The following is an 18,904-nucleotide window of genomic DNA, read 5'->3' as shown; positions in this document are numbered from 1 at the left end:
GACCCAAAAAAAAGTTCGAAAAATTTTGGGATCAAAAAAATTTTGAGCAAAAAAAAAGTTTGAAAAATTTTGGGACCAAAAAAATTTTGACCCAAAAAAAACTTCGAAAAATTTTGGGCCAAAAAAATTCGGACCCAAAAAAAAGTTCGAAAAATTTTGGGGCCAAAAAAATTTTGACCAAAAAAAAAGTTCGAAAAATTTTGGGACCAAAAAAATTTTGACCAAAAAAAAAGTTCGAAAAATTTTGGGACCAAAAAAATTTTGACCCAAAAAAAAGTTCGAAAAATTTTGGGACCAAAAAAATTTTGACCCAAAAAAAAGTTCGAAAAATTTTGGGACCAAAAAAATTTTACCCAAAAAAAAGTTCGAAAAATTTTGGGACCAAAAAAATTTTGAGTCAAAAAAAAGTTCGAAAAATTTTGGGACCAAAAATCTTTTGACCCAAAAAAAAGTTCGAAAAATTTTGGGACCAAAAAAATTTTGACCCAAAAAAAAGTTCGAAAAATTTTGGGACCAAAAAAATTTTGACCAAAAAAACAGTTCGAAAAATTTTGGGACCAAAAAAATTTTGACCCAAAAAAAACTTCGAAAAATTTTGGGCCAAAAAAAATTGGACCCAAAAAAAAGTTCGAAAAATTTTGGGACCAAAAAAATTTTGACCCAAAAAAAAGTTCGAAAAATTTTGGGACTAAAAAAATTTTGACCCAAAAAAAAGTTCGAAAAAATTTTGACCCAAAAAAATTTTGAACAAAAAAAAAATTTGACCCAAAAAAAACTTCAAAAAAATTTTGACCCAAAAAAAAGTTCGAAAAGTTTTGGGACCAAAAATCTTTTGACCCAAAAAAAAGTTCGAAAAATTTTGGGACCAAAAAAGTTTTGACCCAAAAAAAACTTCGAAAAATTTTGGGACCTAAAAAATTTTGACCAAAAAAAAGTTCGAAAAAATTTTGGGACCAAAAAAATTTTGACCAAAAAAAAAGTTCGAAAAATTTTGGGACCAAAAAAATTTTGACCCAAAAAAAACTTCGAAAAATTTTGGGACCAAAAAATTTTTGAGCCAAAAAAAAAGTTCGAAAAATTTTGGGACCAAAAAAATTTTGACCCAAAAAAAAGTTCGAAAAAATTTTGACCCAAAAAAAAGTTCGAAAAGTTTTGGGACCTAAAAAAATTTTGAGCAAAAAAAAAGTTCGAAAAATTTTGGGACCAAAAAATTTTTGACCCAAAAAAAAGTTCGAAAAATTTTGGGACCAAAAAAATTTGAAGCAAAAAAAAAGTTCGAAAAATTTTGGGACCAAAAAAATTTTGACCCAAAAAAAACTTCGAAAAATTTTGGGCCAAAAAAAATTGGACCCAAAAAAAAGTTCGAAAAATTTTGGGGCCAAAAAAATTTTGACCCAAAAAAAAGTTCGAAAAATTTTGGGACCAAAAAAATTTTGACCAAAAAAAAAGTTCGAAAAATTTTGGGACCAAAAAAATTTTGACCCAAAAAAAACTTTGAAAAATTTTGGGCCAAAAAAATTCGGACCCAAAAAAAAGTTCGAAAAATTTTGGGGCCAAAAAAATTTTGACCAAAAAAAAAGTTCGAAAAATTTTGGGACCAAAAAAATTTTGACCAAAAAAAAAGTTCGAAAAATTTTGGGACCAAAAAAATTTTGACCCAAAAAAAAGTTCGAAAAATTTTGGGACCAAAAAAATTTTGACCCAAAAAAAAGTTCGAAAAATTTTGGGACCAAAAAAATTTTACCCAAAAAAAAGTTCGAAAAATTTTGGGACCAAAAAAATTTTGAGTCAAAAAAAAGTTTGAAAAATTTTGGGACCAAAAATCTTTTGACCCAAAAAAAAGTTCGAAAAATTTTGGGACCTAAAAAATTTTGACCAAAAAAAAGTTCGAAAAAATTTTGACCAAAAAAAATTTTGAGCCAAAAAAAAAGTTCGAAAAATTTTGGGACCAAAAAATTTTTGACCCAAAAAAAAGTTCGAAAAAATTTTGACCCAAAAAAAACTTCGAAAAATTTTGGGGTCAAAAAAATTTTGAGCAAAAAAAAAGTTTGAAAAATTTTCGGACCAAAAAATTTTTTACCCAAAAAAAACTTCGAAAAATTTTGGGCCAAAAAAAATTGGACCCAAAAAAAAGTTCGAAAAATTTTGGGGCCAAAAAAATTTTGACCCAAAAAAAAGTTCGAAAAATTTTGGGACCAAAAAAATTTTGACCAAAAAAACAGTTCGAAAAATTTTGGGACTAAAAAAATTTTGACCCAAAAAAAACTTCGAAAAATTTTGGGCCAAAAAAAATTGGACCCAAAAAAAAGTTCGAAAAATTTTGGGACCAAAAAAATTTTGACCCAAAAAAAAGTTCGAAAAATTTTGGGACTAAAAAAATTTTGACCCAAAAAAAAGTTCGAAAAAATTTTGACCCAAAAAAATTTTGAACAAAAAAAAATTTTGACCCAAAAAAAACTTCAAAAAAATTTTGACACAAAAAAAAGTTCGAAAAGTTTTGGGACCAAAAATCTTTTGACCCAAAAAAAAGTTCGAAAAATTTTGGGACCAAAAAAGTTTTGACCCAAAAAAAACTTCGAAAAATTTTGGGACCTAAAAAATTTTGACCAAAAAAAAGTTCGAAAAAATTTTGGGACCAAAAAAATTTTGAGTCAAAAAAAAGTTCGAAAAATTTTGGGACCAAAAAAATTTTGACCAAAAAAAAAGTTCGAAAAATTTTGGGACCAAAAAAATTTTGACCAAAAAAAAAGTTCGAAAAATTTTGGGACCAAAAAAATTTTGACCCAAAAAAAAGTTCGAAAAATTTTGGGACCAAAAAAATTTTGACCCAAAAAAAAGTTTGAAAATTTTTGGACTAAAAAAATTTGGACCCAAAAAAAAGTTCGAAAAATTTTGGGACCAAAAAAATTTGGACCAAAAAAAAGTTCGAAAAATTTTGGGACCAAAAATCTTTTGACCCAAAAAAAAGTTCGAAAAATTTTGGGACCAAAAAAGTTTTGACCCAAAAAAAACTTCGAAAAATTTTGGGACCAAAAAAATTTTGAGTCAAAAAAAAGTTCGAAAAGATTTGGGACCAAAAATCTTTTGACCCAAAAAAAAGTTCGAAAAATTTTGGGACCAAAAAAATTTTGACCAAAAAAAAAGTTCGAAAAATTTTGGGACCAAAAAAATTTGACCCAAAAAAAAGTTCGAAAAATTTTGGGACCAAAAAAATTTTGACCCAAAAAAAAGTTCGAAAAATTTTTTGGACCAAAAAAATTTTGACCCAAAAAAAAGTTTGAAAAATTTTGGACCAAAAAAATTTGGACCCAAAAAAAAGTTCGAAAAATTTTGGGACCAAAAAAATTTTGACCCAAAAAAAACTTCGAAAAATTTTGGGACCAAAAAAATTTTGACCAAAAAAAAAGTTCGAAAAATTTTGGGACCAAAAAAGTTTTGACCCAAAAAAAAGTTCGAAAAATTTTGGGACCAAAAATCTTTTGACCCAAAAAAAGTTCGAAAAATTTTGGGACCAAAAAAATTTTGACCCAAAAGAAAGTTCGAAAAATTTTGGGACCAAAAAAAATTTGACCCAAAAAAAAGTTCGAAAAATTTTGGGACCAAAAAAATGTTGACCCAAAAAAAAGTTCGAAAAAATTTTGACCCAAAAAAATTTTGAGCAAAAAAAAAGTTAGAAAAAATTTTGACCCAAAAAAAAGTTCGTAAAATTTTGGGACCAAAAAAAATTTGACCAAAAAAAAAGTTCGAAAAATCTTGCGACTAAAAAAATTTTTACCCAAAAAAAAGTTCGAAAAAATTTTGACCCAAAAAAATTTTGAACAAAAAAAAATTTTGACCCAAAAAAAACTTCAAAAAAATTTTGACCCAAAAAAAAGTTCGAAAAGTTTTGGGACCAAAAATCTTTTGACCCAAAAAAAAGTTTGAAAAATTTTGGGACCAAAAAAGTTTTGACCCAAAAAAAACTTCGAAAAATTTTGGGACCTAAAAAATTTTGACCAAAAAAAAGTTCGAAAAAATTTTGACCAAAAAAAAATTTTGAGCCAAAAAAAAAGTTCGAAAAATTTTGGGACCAAAAAAATTTTGACCCAAAAAAAAGTTCGAAAAATTTTGGGACCAAAAAAATTTTGACCCAAAAAAAAGTTCGAAAAAATTTTGACCCAAAAAAATTTTGAGCCAAAAAAAAAGTTCGAAAAATTTTGGGACCAAAAAAATTTTGACCCAAAAAGAAGTTCGAAAAAAATTTGACCCAAAAAAAAGTTCGAAAAATTTTGGGACCAAAAAATTTTTGACCCAAAAAAAAGTTCGAAAAATTTTGGGACCAAAAAAATTTGAAGCAAAAAAAAAGTTCGAAAAATTTTGGGACCAAAAAAATTTTGACCTTAAAAAACATCGAAAAATTTTGGGCCAAAAAAAATTGGACACAAAAAAAAGTTCGAAAAATTTTGGGGCCAAAAAAATTTTGACCCAAAAAAAAGTTCGAAAAATTTTGGGACCAAAAAAATGTTGACCCAAAAAAAAGTTCGAAAAAATTTTGACCCAAAAAAATCTTGAGCAAAAAAAAAGTTAGAAAAAATTTTGACCCAAAAAAAAGTTCGTAAAATTTTGGGACCAAAAAAAATTTGACCAAAAAAAAAGTTCGAAAAATTTTGACCCAAAAAAAAGTTCGAAAAAATTTTGACCCAAAAAAATTTTGAACAAAAAAAAATTTTGACCCAAAAAAAACTTCAAAAAAATTTTGACCCAAAAAAAAGTTCGAAAAATTTTGGGACCAAAAAATTTTTGACCCAAAAAAAAGTTCGAAAAATTTTGGGACCAAAAAAATTTGAAGCAAAAAAAAAGTTCGAAAAATTTTGGGACCAAAAAAATTTTGACCTTAAAAAACATCGAAAAATTTTGGGCCAAAAAAAATTGGACACAAAAAAAAGTTCGAAAAATTTTGGGGCCAAAAAAATTTTGACCCAAAAAAAAGTTCGAAAAATTTTGGGACCAAAAAAATGTTGACCCAAAAAAAAGTTCGAAAAAATTTTGACCCAAAAAAATCTTGAGCAAAAAAAAAGTTAGAAAAAATTTTGACCCAAAAAAAAGTTCGTAAAATTTTGGGACCAAAAAAAATTTGACCAAAAAAAAAGTTCGAAAAATTTTGACCCAAAAAAAAGTTCGAAAAAATTTTGACCCAAAAAAATTTTGAACAAAAAAAAATTTTGACCCAAAAAAAACTTCAAAAAAATTTTGACCCAAAAAAAAGTTCGAAAAGTTTTGGGACCAAAAATCTTTTGACCCAAAAAAAAGTTTGAAAAATTTTGGGACCAAAAAAGTTTTGACCCAAAAAAAACTTCGAAAAATTTTGGGACCTAAAAAATTTTGACCCAAAAAAAAGTTCGAAAAAATTTTGACCCAAAAAAATTTTGAGCCAAAAAAAAAGTTCGAAAAATTTTGGGACCAAAAAAATTTTGACCCAAAAAAAAGTTCGAAAAAATTTTGACCCAAAAAAAAGTTCGAAAAGTTTTGGGACCTAAAAAAATTTTGAGCAAAAAAAAAGTTCGAAAAATTTTGGGACCAAAAAATTTTTGACCCAAAAAAAAGTTCGAAAAATTTTGGGACCAAAAAAATTTGAAGCAAAAAAAAAGTTCGAAAAATTTTGGGACCAAAAAAATTTTGACCTTAAAAAACATCGAAAAATTTTGGGCCAAAAAAAATTGGACCCAAAAAAAAGTTCGAAAAATTTTGGGGCCAAAAAAATTTTGACCCAAAAAAAAGTTCGAAAAATTTTGGGACCAAAAAAATTTTGACCAAAAAAAAAGTTCGAAAAATTTTGGGACCAAAAAAATTTTCACCAAAAAAAAACTTCGAAAAATTTTGGGACCAAAAAAATTTTGACCCAAAAAAAAGTTCGAAAAATTTTGGGACCAAAAAAATTTTGACCCAAAAAAAAGTTCGAAAAATTTTGGGACCAAAAAAATTTTACCCAAAAAAAAGTTCGAAAAATTTTGGGACCAAAAAAATTTTACCCAAAAAAAAGTTCGAAAAATTTTGGGACCAAAAAAATTTTGAGTCAAAAAAAAGTTCGAAAAATTTTGGGACCAAAAATCTTTTGACCCAAAAAAAACTTCGAAAAATTTTGGGACCTAAAAAATTTTGACCAAAAAAAAGTTCGAAAAAATTTTGACCAAAAAAAATTTTGAGCCAAAAAAAAAGTTCGAAAAATTTTGGGACCAAAAAATTTTTGACCCAAAAAAAAGTTCGAAAAAATTTTGACCCAAAAAAAAGTTCGAAAAATTTTGGGATCAAAAAAATTTTGAGCAAAAAAAAAGTTTGAAAAATTTTGGGACCAAAAAAATTTTGACCCAAAAAAAACTTCGAAAAATTTTGGGCCAAAAAAATTCGGACCCAAAAAAAAGTTCGAAAAATTTTGGGGCCAAAAAAATTTTGACCAAAAAAAAAGTTCGAAAAATTTTGGGACCAAAAAAATTTTGACCAAAAAAAAAGTTCGAAAAATTTTGGGACCAAAAAAATTTTGACCCAAAAAAAAGTTCGAAAAATTTTGGGACCAAAAAAATTTTGACCCAAAAAAAAGTTCGAAAAATTTTGGGACCAAAAAAATTTTACCCAAAAAAAAGTTCGAAAAATTTTGGGACCAAAAAAATTTTGAGTCAAAAAAAAGTTCGAAAAATTTTGGGACCAAAAATCTTTTGACCCAAAAAAAAGTTCGAAAAATTTTGGGACCAAAAAAATTTTGACCCAAAAAAAAGTTCGAAAAATTTTGGGACCAAAAAAATTTTGACCAAAAAAACAGTTCGAAAAATTTTGGGACCAAAAAAATTTTGACCCAAAAAAAACTTCGAAAAATTTTGGGCCAAAAAAAATTGGACCCAAAAAAAAGTTCGAAAAATTTTGGGACCAAAAAAATTTTGACCCAAAAAAAAGTTCGAAAAATTTTGGGACTAAAAAAATTTTGACCCAAAAAAAAGTTCGAAAAAATTTTGACCCAAAAAAATTTTGAACAAAAAAAAAATTTGACCCAAAAAAAACTTCAAAAAAATTTTGACCCAAAAAAAAGTTCGAAAAGTTTTGGGACCAAAAATCTTTTGACCCAAAAAAAAGTTCGAAAAATTTTGGGACCAAAAAAGTTTTGACCCAAAAAAAACTTCGAAAAATTTTGGGACCTAAAAAATTTTGACCAAAAAAAAGTTCGAAAAAATTTTGGGACCAAAAAAATTTTGACCAAAAAAAAAGTTCGAAAAATTTTGGGACCAAAAAAATTTTGACCCAAAAAAAACTTCGAAAAATTTTGGGACCAAAAAATTTTTGAGCCAAAAAAAAAGTTCGAAAAATTTTGGGACCAAAAAAATTTTGACCCAAAAAAAAGTTCGAAAAAATTTTGACCCAAAAAAAAGTTCGAAAAGTTTTGGGACCTAAAAAAATTTTGAGCAAAAAAAAAGTTCGAAAAATTTTGGGACCAAAAAATTTTTGACCCAAAAAAAAGTTCGAAAAATTTTGGGACCAAAAAAATTTGAAGCAAAAAAAAAGTTCGAAAAATTTTGGGACCAAAAAAATTTTGACCCAAAAAAAACTTCGAAAAATTTTGGGCCAAAAAAAATTGGACCCAAAAAAAAGTTCGAAAAATTTTGGGGCCAAAAAAATTTTGACCCAAAAAAAAGTTCGAAAAATTTTGGGACCAAAAAAATTTTGACCAAAAAAAAAGTTCGAAAAATTTTGGGACCAAAAAAATTTTGACCCAAAAAAAACTTCGAAAAATTTTGGGCCAAAAAAATTCGGACCCAAAAAAAAGTTCGAAAAATTTTGGGGCCAAAAAAATTTTGACCAAAAAAAAAGTTCGAAAAATTTTGGGACCAAAAAAATTTTGACCAAAAAAAAAGTTCGAAAAATTTTGGGACCAAAAAAATTTTGACCCAAAAAAAAGTTCGAAAAATTTTGGGACCAAAAAAATTTTGACCCAAAAAAAAGTTCGAAAAATTTTGGGACCAAAAAAATTTTACCCAAAAAAAAGTTCGAAAAATTTTGGGACCAAAAAAATTTTGAGTCAAAAAAAAGTTTGAAAAATTTTGGGACCAAAAATCTTTTGACCCAAAAAAAAGTTCGAAAAATTTTGGGACCTAAAAAATTTTGACCAAAAAAAAGTTCGAAAAAATTTTGACCAAAAAAAATTTTGAGCCAAAAAAAAAGTTCGAAAAATTTTGGGACCAAAAAATTTTTGACCCAAAAAAAAGTTCGAAAAAATTTTGACCCAAAAAAAACTTCGAAAAATTTTGGGGTCAAAAAAATTTTGAGCAAAAAAAAAGTTTGAAAAATTTTCGGACCAAAAAATTTTTTACCCAAAAAAAACTTCGAAAAATTTTGGGCCAAAAAAAATTGGACCCAAAAAAAAGTTCGAAAAATTTTGGGGCCAAAAAAATTTTGACCCAAAAAAAAGTTCGAAAAATTTTGGGACCAAAAAAATTTTGACCAAAAAAACAGTTCGAAAAATTTTGGGACTAAAAAAATTTTGACCCAAAAAAAACTTCGAAAAATTTTGGGCCAAAAAAAATTGGACCCAAAAAAAAGTTCGAAAAATTTTGGGACCAAAAAAATTTTGACCCAAAAAAAAGTTCGAAAAATTTTGGGACTAAAAAAATTTTGACCCAAAAAAAAGTTCGAAAAAATTTTGACCCAAAAAAATTTTGAACAAAAAAAAATTTTGACCCAAAAAAAACTTCAAAAAAATTTTGACACAAAAAAAAGTTCGAAAAGTTTTGGGACCAAAAATCTTTTGACCCAAAAAAAAGTTCGAAAAATTTTGGGACCAAAAAAGTTTTGACCCAAAAAAAACTTCGAAAAATTTTGGGACCTAAAAAATTTTGACCAAAAAAAAGTTCGAAAAAATTTTGGGACCAAAAAAATTTTGAGTCAAAAAAAAGTTCGAAAAATTTTGGGACCAAAAAAATTTTGACCAAAAAAAAAGTTCGAAAAATTTTGGGACCAAAAAAATTTTGACCAAAAAAAAAGTTCGAAAAATTTTGGGACCAAAAAAATTTTGACCCAAAAAAAAGTTCGAAAAATTTTGGGACCAAAAAAATTTTGACCCAAAAAAAAGTTTGAAAATTTTTGGACTAAAAAAATTTGGACCCAAAAAAAAGTTCGAAAAATTTTGGGACCAAAAAAATTTGGACCAAAAAAAAGTTCGAAAAATTTTGGGACCAAAAAAATTTTGACCCAAAAAAAAGTTCGAAAAATTTTGGGACCAAAAAAATTTTGACCCAAAAAAAAGTTCGAAAAATTTTGGGTCCAAAAAAATTTGACCCAAAAAAAAGTTCGAAAAATTTTGGGACCAAAAAAATTTTGACCCAAAAAAAAGTTCGAAAAATTTTGGGACCAAAAAAATTTTGACCCAAAAAAAAGTTTGAAAAATTTTGGAATAAAAAAATTTGGACCCAAAAAAAAGTTCGAAAAATTTTGGGACCAAAAAAATTTGGACCAAAAAAAAGTTCGAAAAATTTTGGGACCAAAAAAATTTTGAGTCAAAAAAAAGTTCGAAAAATTTTGGGACCAAAAATCTTTTGACACAAAAAAAAGTTCGAAAAATTTTGGGACCAAAAAAGTTTTGACCCAAAAAAAACTTCGAAAAATTTTGGGACCTAAAAAATTTTGACCAAAAAAAAGTTCGAAAAAATTTTGACCAAAAAAAATTTTGAGCCAAAAAAAAAGTTCGAAAAATTTTGGGACCAAAAAAATTTTGACCCAAAAAAAAAGTTCGAAAAAATTTTGACCCAAAAAAAAGTTCGAAAAATTTTGGGACCAAAAAAATTTTTACCAAAAAAAAAAGTTCGAAAAATTTTGGGACCAAAAAATTTTTTACCCAAAAAAAACTTCGAAAAATTTTGGGCCAAAAAAAATTGGACCCAAAAAAAAGTTCGAAAAATTTTGGGGCCAAAAAAATTTTGACCCAATAAAAAGTTCGAAAAATTTTGGGACCAAAAAAATTTTGACCAAAAAAACAGTTCGAAAAATTTTGGGACCAAAAAAATTTTGACCCAAAAAAAACTTCGAAAAATTTTGGGCCAAAAAAAATTGGACCCAAAAAAAAGTTCGAAAAATTTTGGGACCAAAAAAATTTTGACCCAAAAAAAAGTTCGAAAAATTTTGGGACTAAAAAAATTTTGACCCAAAAAAAAGTTCGAAAAAATTTTGACCCAAAAAAATTTTGACCAAAAAAAAAGTTCGAAAAATTTTGGGACCAAAAAAATTTTGACCAAAAAAAAAGTTCGAAAAATTTTGGGACCAAAAAAATTTCGACCCAAAAAAAAGTTCGAAAAATTTTGGGACCAAAAAAATTTTGACCCAAAAAAAAGTTTGAAAATTTTTGGACTAAAAAAATTTGGACCCAAAAAAAAGTTCGAAAAATTTTGGGACCAAAAAAATTTGGACCAAAAAAAAGTTCGAAAAATTTTGGGACCAAAAAAATTTTGACCCAAAAAAAAGTTCGAAAAATTTTGGGACCAAAAAAATTTTGACCCAAAAAAAAGTTCGAAAAATTTTGGGTCCAAAAAAATTTGACCCAAAAAAAAGTTCGAAAAATTTTGGGACCAAAAAAATTTTGACCCAAAAAAAAGTTCGAAAAATTTTGGGACCAAAAAAATTTTGACCCAAAAAAAAGTTTGAAAAATTTTGGAATAAAAAAATTTGGACCCAAAAAAAAGTTCGAAAAATTTTGGGACCAAAAAAATTTGGACCAAAAAAAAGTTCGAAAAATTTTGGGACCAAAAAAATTTTGAGTCAAAAAAAAGTTCGAAAAATTTTGGGACCAAAAATCTTTTGACACAAAAAAAAGTTCGAAAAATTTTGGGACCAAAAAAGTTTTGACCCAAAAAAAACTTCGAAAAATTTTGGGACCTAAAAAATTTTGACCAAAAAAAAGTTCGAAAAAATTTTGACCAAAAAAAATTTTGAGCCAAAAAAAAAGTTCGAAAAATTTTGGGACCAAAAAAATTTTGACCCAAAAAAAAAGTTCGAAAAAATTTTGACCCAAAAAAAAGTTCGAAAAATTTTGGGACCAAAAAAATTTTTACCAAAAAAAAAAGTTCGAAAAATTTTGGGACCAAAAAATTTTTTACCCAAAAAAAACTTCGAAAAATTTTGGGCCAAAAAAAATTGGACCCAAAAAAAAGTTCGAAAAATTTTGGGGCCAAAAAAATTTTGACCCAATAAAAAGTTCGAAAAATTTTGGGACCAAAAAAATTTTGACCAAAAAAACAGTTCGAAAAATTTTGGGACCAAAAAAATTTTGACCCAAAAAAAACTTCGAAAAATTTTGGGCCAAAAAAAATTGGACCCAAAAAAAAGTTCGAAAAATTTTGGGACCAAAAAAATTTTGACCCAAAAAAAAGTTCGAAAAATTTTGGGACTAAAAAAATTTTGACCCAAAAAAAAGTTCGAAAAAATTTTGACCCAAAAAAATTTTGAACAAAAAAAAATTTGACCCAAAAAAAACTTCAAAAAAATTTTGACCCAAAAAAAAGTTCGAAAAGTTTTGGGACCAAAAATCTTTTGACCCAAAAAAAAGTTCGAAAAATTTTGGGACCAAAAAAGTTTTGACCCAAAAAAAACTTCGAAAAATTTTGGGACCTAAAAAATTTTGACCAAAAAAAAGTTCGAAAAAATTTTGGGACCAAAAAAATTTTGAGCAAAAAAAAAGTTCGAAAAATTTTGGGACCAAAAAAATTTTGACCCAAAAAAAACTTCGAAAAATTTTGGGACCAAAAAAGTTTTGACCCAAAAAAAACTTCGAAAAATTTTGGGACCAAAAAAATTTTGAGTCAAAAAAAAGTTCGAAATATTTTGGGACCAAAAATCTTTTGACCCAAAAAAAAGTTCGAAAAATTTTGGGACCAAAAAAATTTTGACCCAAAATAAAGTTCGTAAAATTTTGGGACCAAAAAAATTTTGACCAAAAAAAAGTTCGGAAAATTTTGGGACTAAAAAAATTTTGACCCAAAAAAAAGTTCGAAAAAATTTTGACCCAAAAAAATTTTGAACTAAAAAAAAATTTTGACCCAAAAAAAAATTCAAAAAAATTTTGACCCAAAAAAAAGTTCGAAAAGTTTTGGGACCAAAAAAATTTTGACCAAAAAAAAAAGTTCGAAAAATGTTGGGACCAAAAAAATTTTGACCCAAAAAAAAGTTCGAAAAATTTTGGAACCAAAAAAATTTTGACCCAAAAAAAAGTTCGAAAAATTTTGGGACCAAAAAAATTTGACCCAAAAAAAAGTTCGAAAAATTTTGGGACCAAAACAATTTTTAGTCAAAAAAAAGTTCGAAAAATTTTGGGACCAAAAATCTTTTGACCTAAAAAAAAGTTCGAAAAAATTTTGACCCAAAAAAATTGTGACCCAAAAAAAAGTTTGAAAAATTTTGGACCAAAAAAATTTTGACCCAAAAAAAACTTCGAAAAATTTTGGGACCAAAAAAGTTTTGACCCAAAAAAAACTTCAAAAAATTTTGGGACCAAAAAAATTTTGAGTCAAAAAAAAGTTCGAAATATTTTGGGACCAAAAATCTTTTGACCCAAAAAAAAGTTCGAAAAATTTTGGGACCAAAAAAATTTTGACCCAAAATAAAGTTCGAAAAATTTTGGGACCAAAAAAATTTGGACCAAAAAAAAGTTCGAAAAATTTTGGGACCAAAAAAATTTTGACCCAAAAAAAAGTTCGAAAAATTTTGGGACCAAAAAAATTTTGACCCAAAAAAAAGTTCGAAAAATTTTGGGTCCAAAAAAATTTGACCCAAAAAAAAGTTCGAAAAATTTTGGGACCAAAAAAATTTTGACCCAAAAAAAAGTTCGAAAAATTTTGGGACCAAAAAAATTTTGACCCAAAAAAAAGTTTGAAAAATTTTGGAATAAAAAAATTTGGACCCAAAAAAAAGTTCGAAAAATTTTGGGACCAAAAAAATTTGGACCAAAAAAAAGTTCGAAAAATTTTGGGACCAAAAAAATTTTGAGTCAAAAAAAAGTTCGAAAAATTTTGGGACCAAAAATCTTTTGACACAAAAAAAAGTTCGAAAAATTTTGGGACCAAAAAAGTTTTGACCCAAAAAAAACTTCGAAAAATTTTGGGACCTAAAAAATTTTGACCAAAAAAAAGTTCGAAAAAATTTTGACCAAAAAAAATTTTGAGCCAAAAAAAAAGTTCGAAAAATTTTGGGACCAAAAAAATTTTGACCCAAAAAAAAAGTTCGAAAAAATTTTGACCCAAAAAAAAGTTCGAAAAATTTTGGGACCAAAAAAATTTTTACCAAAAAAAAAAGTTCGAAAAATTTTGGGACCAAAAAATTTTTTACCCAAAAAAAACTTCGAAAAATTTTGGGCCAAAAAAAATTGGACCCAAAAAAAAGTTCGAAAAATTTTGGGACCAAAAAAATTTTGACCCAAAAAAAAGTTCGAAAAATTTTGGGACTAAAAAAATTTTGACCCAAAAAAAAGTTCGAAAAAATTTTGACCCAAAAAAATTTTGAACAAAAAAAAATTTGACCCAAAAAAAACTTCAAAAAAATTTTGACCCAAAAAAAAGTTCGAAAAGTTTTGGGACCAAAAATCTTTTGACCCAAAAAAAAGTTCGAAAAATTTTGGGACCAAAAAAGTTTTGACCCAAAAAAAAAGTTCGAAAAAATTTTGACCCAAAAAAAAGTTCGAAAAATTTTGGGACCAAAAAAATTTTTACCAAAAAAAAAAGTTCGAAAAATTTTGGGACCAAAAAATTTTTTACCCAAAAAAAACTTCGAAAAATTTTGGGCCAAAAAAAATTGGACCCAAAAAAAAGTTCGAAAAATTTTGGGACCAAAAAAATTTTGACCCAAAAAAAAGTTCGAAAAATTTTGGGACTAAAAAAATTTTGACCCAAAAAAAAGTTCGAAAAAATTTTGACCCAAAAAAATTTTGAACAAAAAAAAATTTGACCCAAAAAAAACTTCAAAAAAATTTTGACCCAAAAAAAAGTTCGAAAAGTTTTGGGACCAAAAATCTTTTGACCCAAAAAAAAGTTCGAAAAATTTTGGGACCAAAAAAGTTTTGACCCAAAAAAAACTTCGAAAAATTTTGGGACCTAAAAAATTTTGACCAAAAAAAAGTTCGAAAAAATTTTGGGACCAAAAAAATTTTGAGCAAAAAAAAAGTTCGAAAAATTTTGGGACCAAAAAAATTTTGACCCAAAAAAAACTTCGAAAAATTTTGGGACCAAAAAAGTTTTGACCCAAAAAAAACTTCGAAAAATTTTGGGACCAAAAAAATTTTGAGTCAAAAAAAAGTTCGAAATATTTTGGGACCAAAAATCTTTTGACCCAAAAAAAAGTTCGAAAAATTTTGGGACCAAAAAAATTTTGACCCAAAATAAAGTTCGTAAAATTTTGGGACCAAAAAAATTTTGACCAAAAAAAAGTTCGGAAAATTTTGGGACTAAAAAAATTTTGACCCAAAAAAAAGTTCGAAAAAATTTTGACCCAAAAAAATTTTGAACTAAAAAAAAATTTTGACCCAAAAAAAAATTCAAAAAAATTTTGACCCAAAAAAAAGTTCGAAAAGTTTTGGGACCAAAAAAATTTTGACCAAAAAAAAAAGTTCGAAAAATGTTGGGACCAAAAAAATTTTGACCCAAAAAAAAGTTCGAAAAATTTTGGAACCAAAAAAATTTTGACCCAAAAAAAAGTTCGAAAAATTTTGGGACCAAAAAAATTTGACCCAAAAAAAAGTTCGAAAAATTTTGGGACCAAAACAATTTTTAGTCAAAAAAAAGTTCGAAAAATTTTGGGACCAAAAATCTTTTGACCTAAAAAAAAGTTCGAAAAAATTTTGACCCAAAAAAATTGTGACCCAAAAAAAAGTTTGAAAAATTTTGGACCAAAAAAATTTTGACCCAAAAAAAACTTCGAAAAATTTTGGGACCAAAAAAGTTTTGACCCAAAAAAAACTTCAAAAAATTTTGGGACCAAAAAAATTTTGAGTCAAAAAAAAGTTCGAAATATTTTGGGACCAAAAATCTTTTGACCCAAAAAAAAGTTCGAAAAATTTTGGGACCAAAAAAATTTTGACCCAAAATAAAGTTTGAAAATTTTTGGACTAAAAAAATTTGGACCCAAAAAAAAGTTCGAAAAATTTTGGGACCAAAAAAATTTGGACCAAAAAAAAGTTCGAAAAATTTTGGGACCAAAAAAATTTTGACCCAAAAAAAAGTTCGAAAAATTTTGGGACCAAAAAAATTTTGACCCAAAAAAAAGTTCGAAAAATTTTGGGTCCAAAAAAATTTGACCCAAAAAAAAGTTCGAAAAATTTTGGGACCAAAAAAATTTTGACCCAAAAAAAAGTTCGAAAAATTTTGGGACCAAAAAAATTTTGACCCAAAAAAAAGTTTGAAAAATTTTGGAATAAAAAAATTTGGACCCAAAAAAAAGTTCGAAAAATTTTGGGACCAAAAAAATTTGGACCAAAAAAAAGTTCGAAAAATTTTGGGACCAAAAAAATTTTGAGTCAAATAAAAGTTCGAAAAATTTTGGGACCAAAAATCTTTTGACACAAAAAAAAGTTCGAAAAATTTTGGGACCAAAAAAGTTTTGACCCAAAAAAAACTTCGAAAAATTTTGGGACCTAAAAAATTTTGACCAAAAAAAAGTTCGAAAAAATTTTGACCAAAAAAAATTTTGAGCCAAAAAAAAAGTTCGAAAAATTTTGGGACCAAAAAAATTTTGACCCAAAAAAAAAGTTCGAAAAAATTTTGACCCAAAAAAAAGTTCGAAAAATTTTGGGACCAAAAAAATTTTTACCAAAAAAAAAAGTTCGAAAAATTTTGGGACCAAAAAATTTTTTACCCAAAAAAAACTTCGAAAAATTTTGGGCCAAAAAAAATTGGACCCAAAAAAAAGTTCGAAAAATTTTGGGGCCAAAAAAATTTTGACCCAATAAAAAGTTCGAAAAATTTTGGGACCAAAAAAATTTTGACCAAAAAAACAGTTCGAAAAATTTTGGGACCAAAAAAATTTTGACCCAAAAAAAACTTCGAAAAATTTTGGGCCAAAAAAAATTGGACCCAAAAAAAAGTTCGAAAAATTTTGGGACCAAAAAAATTTTGACCCAAAAAAAAGTTCGAAAAATTTTGGGACTAAAAAAATTTTGACCCAAAAAAAAGTTCGAAAAAATTTTGACCCAAAAAAATTTTGAACAAAAAAAAATTTGACACAAAAAAAACTTCAAAAAAATTTTGACCCAAAAAAAAGTTCGAAAAGTTTTGGGACCAAAAATCTTTTGACCCAAAAAAAAGTTCGAAAAATTTTGGGACCAAAAAAGTTTTGACCCAAAAAAAACTTCGAAAAATTTTGGGACCTAAAAAATTTTGACCAAAAAAAAGTTCGAAAAAATTTTGGGACCAAAAAAATTTTGAGCAAAAAAAAAGTTCGAAAAATTTTGGGACCAAAAAAATTTTGACCCAAAAAAAACTTCGAAAAATTTTGGGACCAAAAAAGTTTTGACCCAAAAAAAACTTCGAAAAATTTTGGGACCAAAAAAATTTTGAGTCAAAAAAAAGTTCGAAATATTTTGGGACCAAAAATCTTTTGACCCAAAAAAAAGTTCGAAAAATTTTGGGACCAAAAAAATTTTGACCCAAAATAAAGTTCGTAAAATTTTGGGACCAAAAAAATTTTGACCAAAAAAAAGTTCGGAAAATTTTGGGACTAAAAAAATTTTGACCCAAAAAAAAGTTCGAAAAAATTTTGACCCAAAAAAATTTTGAACTAAAAAAAAATTTTGACCCAAAAAAAAATTCAAAAAAATTTTGACCCAAAAAAAAGTTCGAAAAGTTTTGGGACCAAAAAAATTTTGACCAAAAAAAAAAGTTCGAAAAATGTTGGGACCAAAAAAATTTTGACCCAAAAAAAAGTTCGAAAAATTTTGGAACCAAAAAAATTTTGACCCAAAAAAAAGTTCGAAAAATTTTGGGACCAAAAAAATTTGACCCAAAAAAAAGTTCGAAAAATTTTGGGACCAAAACAATTTTTAGTCAAAAAAAAGTTCGAAAAATTTTGGGACCAAAAATCTTTTGACCTAAAAAAAAGTTCGAAAAAATTTTGACCCAAAAAAATTGTGACCCAAAAAAAATTTTGAAAAATTTTGGACCAAAAAAATTTTGACCCAAAAAAAACTTCGAAAAATTTTGGGACCAAAAAAGTTTTGACCCAAAAAAAACTTCAAAAAATTTTGGGACCAAAAAAATTTTGAGTCAAAAAAAAGTTCGAAATATTTTGGGACCAAAAATCTTTTGACCCAAAAAAAAGTTCGAAAAATTTTGGGACCAAAAAAATTTTGACCCAAAATAAAGTTCGAAAAATTTTGGGACCAAAAAAATTTTGACCAAAAAAAAAGTTCGGAAAATTTTGGGACTAAAAAAATTTTGACCCAAAAAAAAGTTCGAAAAAATTTTGACCCAAAAAAATTTTGAACTAAAAAAAAATTTTGACCCAAAAAAAACTTCAAAAAAATTTTGACCCAAAAAAAAGTTCGAAAAGTTTTGGGACCAAAAAAATTTTGACCAAAAAAAAAGTTCGAAAAATTTTGGGACCAAAAAAGTTTTGACCCAAAAAAAACTTCGAAAAATTTTGGGACCTAAAAAATTTTGACCAAAAAAAAGTTCGAAAAAATTTTGACCAAAAAAAATTTTGAGCCAAAAAAAAAGTTCGAAAAATTTTGGGACCAAAAAAATTTTGACCCAAAAAAAAAGTTCGAAAAGATTTTGACCCAAAAAAAAGTTCGAAAAATTTTGGGACCAAAAAAATTTTTACCAAAAAAAAAAGTTCGAAAAATTTTGGGACCAAAAAATTTTTTACCCAAAAAAAACTTCGAAAAATTTTGGGCCAAAAAAAATTGGACCCAAAAAAAAGTTCGAAAAATTTTGGGGCCAAAAAAATTTTGACCCAAAAAAAAGTTCGAAAAATTTTGGGACCAAAAAAATTTTGACCAAAAAAACAGTTCGAAAAATTTTGGGACCAAAAAAATTTTGACCCAAAAAAAACTTCGAAAAATTTTGGGCCAAAAAAAATTGGACCCAAAAAAAAGTTCGAAAAATTTTGGGACCAAAAAAATTTTGACCCAAAAAAAAGTTCGAAAAATTTTGGGACTAAAAAAATTTTGACCCAAAAAAAAGTTCGAAAAAATTTTGACCCAAAAAAATTTTGAACAAAAAAAAATTTGACCCAAAAAAAACTTCAAAAAAATTTTGACCCAAAAAAAAGTTCGAAAAGTTTTGGGACCAAAAATCTTTTGACCCAAAAAAAAGTTCGAAAAATTTTGGGACCAAAAAAGTTTTGACCCAAAAAAAACTTCGAAAAATTTTGGGACCTAAAAAATTTTGACCAAAAAAAAGTTCGAAAAAATTTTGGGACCAAAAAAATTTTGAGCAAAAAAAAAGTTCGAAAAATTTTGGGACCAAAAAAATTTTGACCCAAAAAAAACTTCGAAAAATTTTGGGACCAAAAAAGTTTTGACCCAAAAAAAACTTCGAAAAATTTTGGGACCAAAAAAATTTTGAGTCAAAAAAAAGTTCGAAATATTTTGGGACCAAAAATCTTTTGACCCAAAAAAAAGTTCGAAAAATTTTGGGACCAAAAAAATTTTGACCCAAAATAAAGTTCGTAAAATTTTGGGACCAAAAAAATTTTGACCAAAAAAAAGTTCGGAAAATTTTGGGACTAAAAAAATTTTGACCCAAAAAAAAGTTCGAAAAAATTTTGACCCAAAAAAATTTTGAACTAAAAAAAAATTTTGACACAAAAAAAAACTTCAAAAAAATTTTGACCCAAAAAAAAGTTCGAAAAGTTTTGGGACCAAAAAAATTTTGACCAAAAAAAAAAGTTCGAAAAATGTTGGGACCAA

Source organism: Astyanax mexicanus, chromosome 1, assembly GCF_023375975.1.
Source record: "Astyanax mexicanus isolate ESR-SI-001 chromosome 1, AstMex3_surface, whole genome shotgun sequence".
NCBI classification, from domain to species: domain Eukaryota; kingdom Metazoa; phylum Chordata; class Actinopteri; order Characiformes; family Acestrorhamphidae; genus Astyanax; species Astyanax mexicanus.
Note: the sequence above shows the minus strand (reverse complement) of the source record.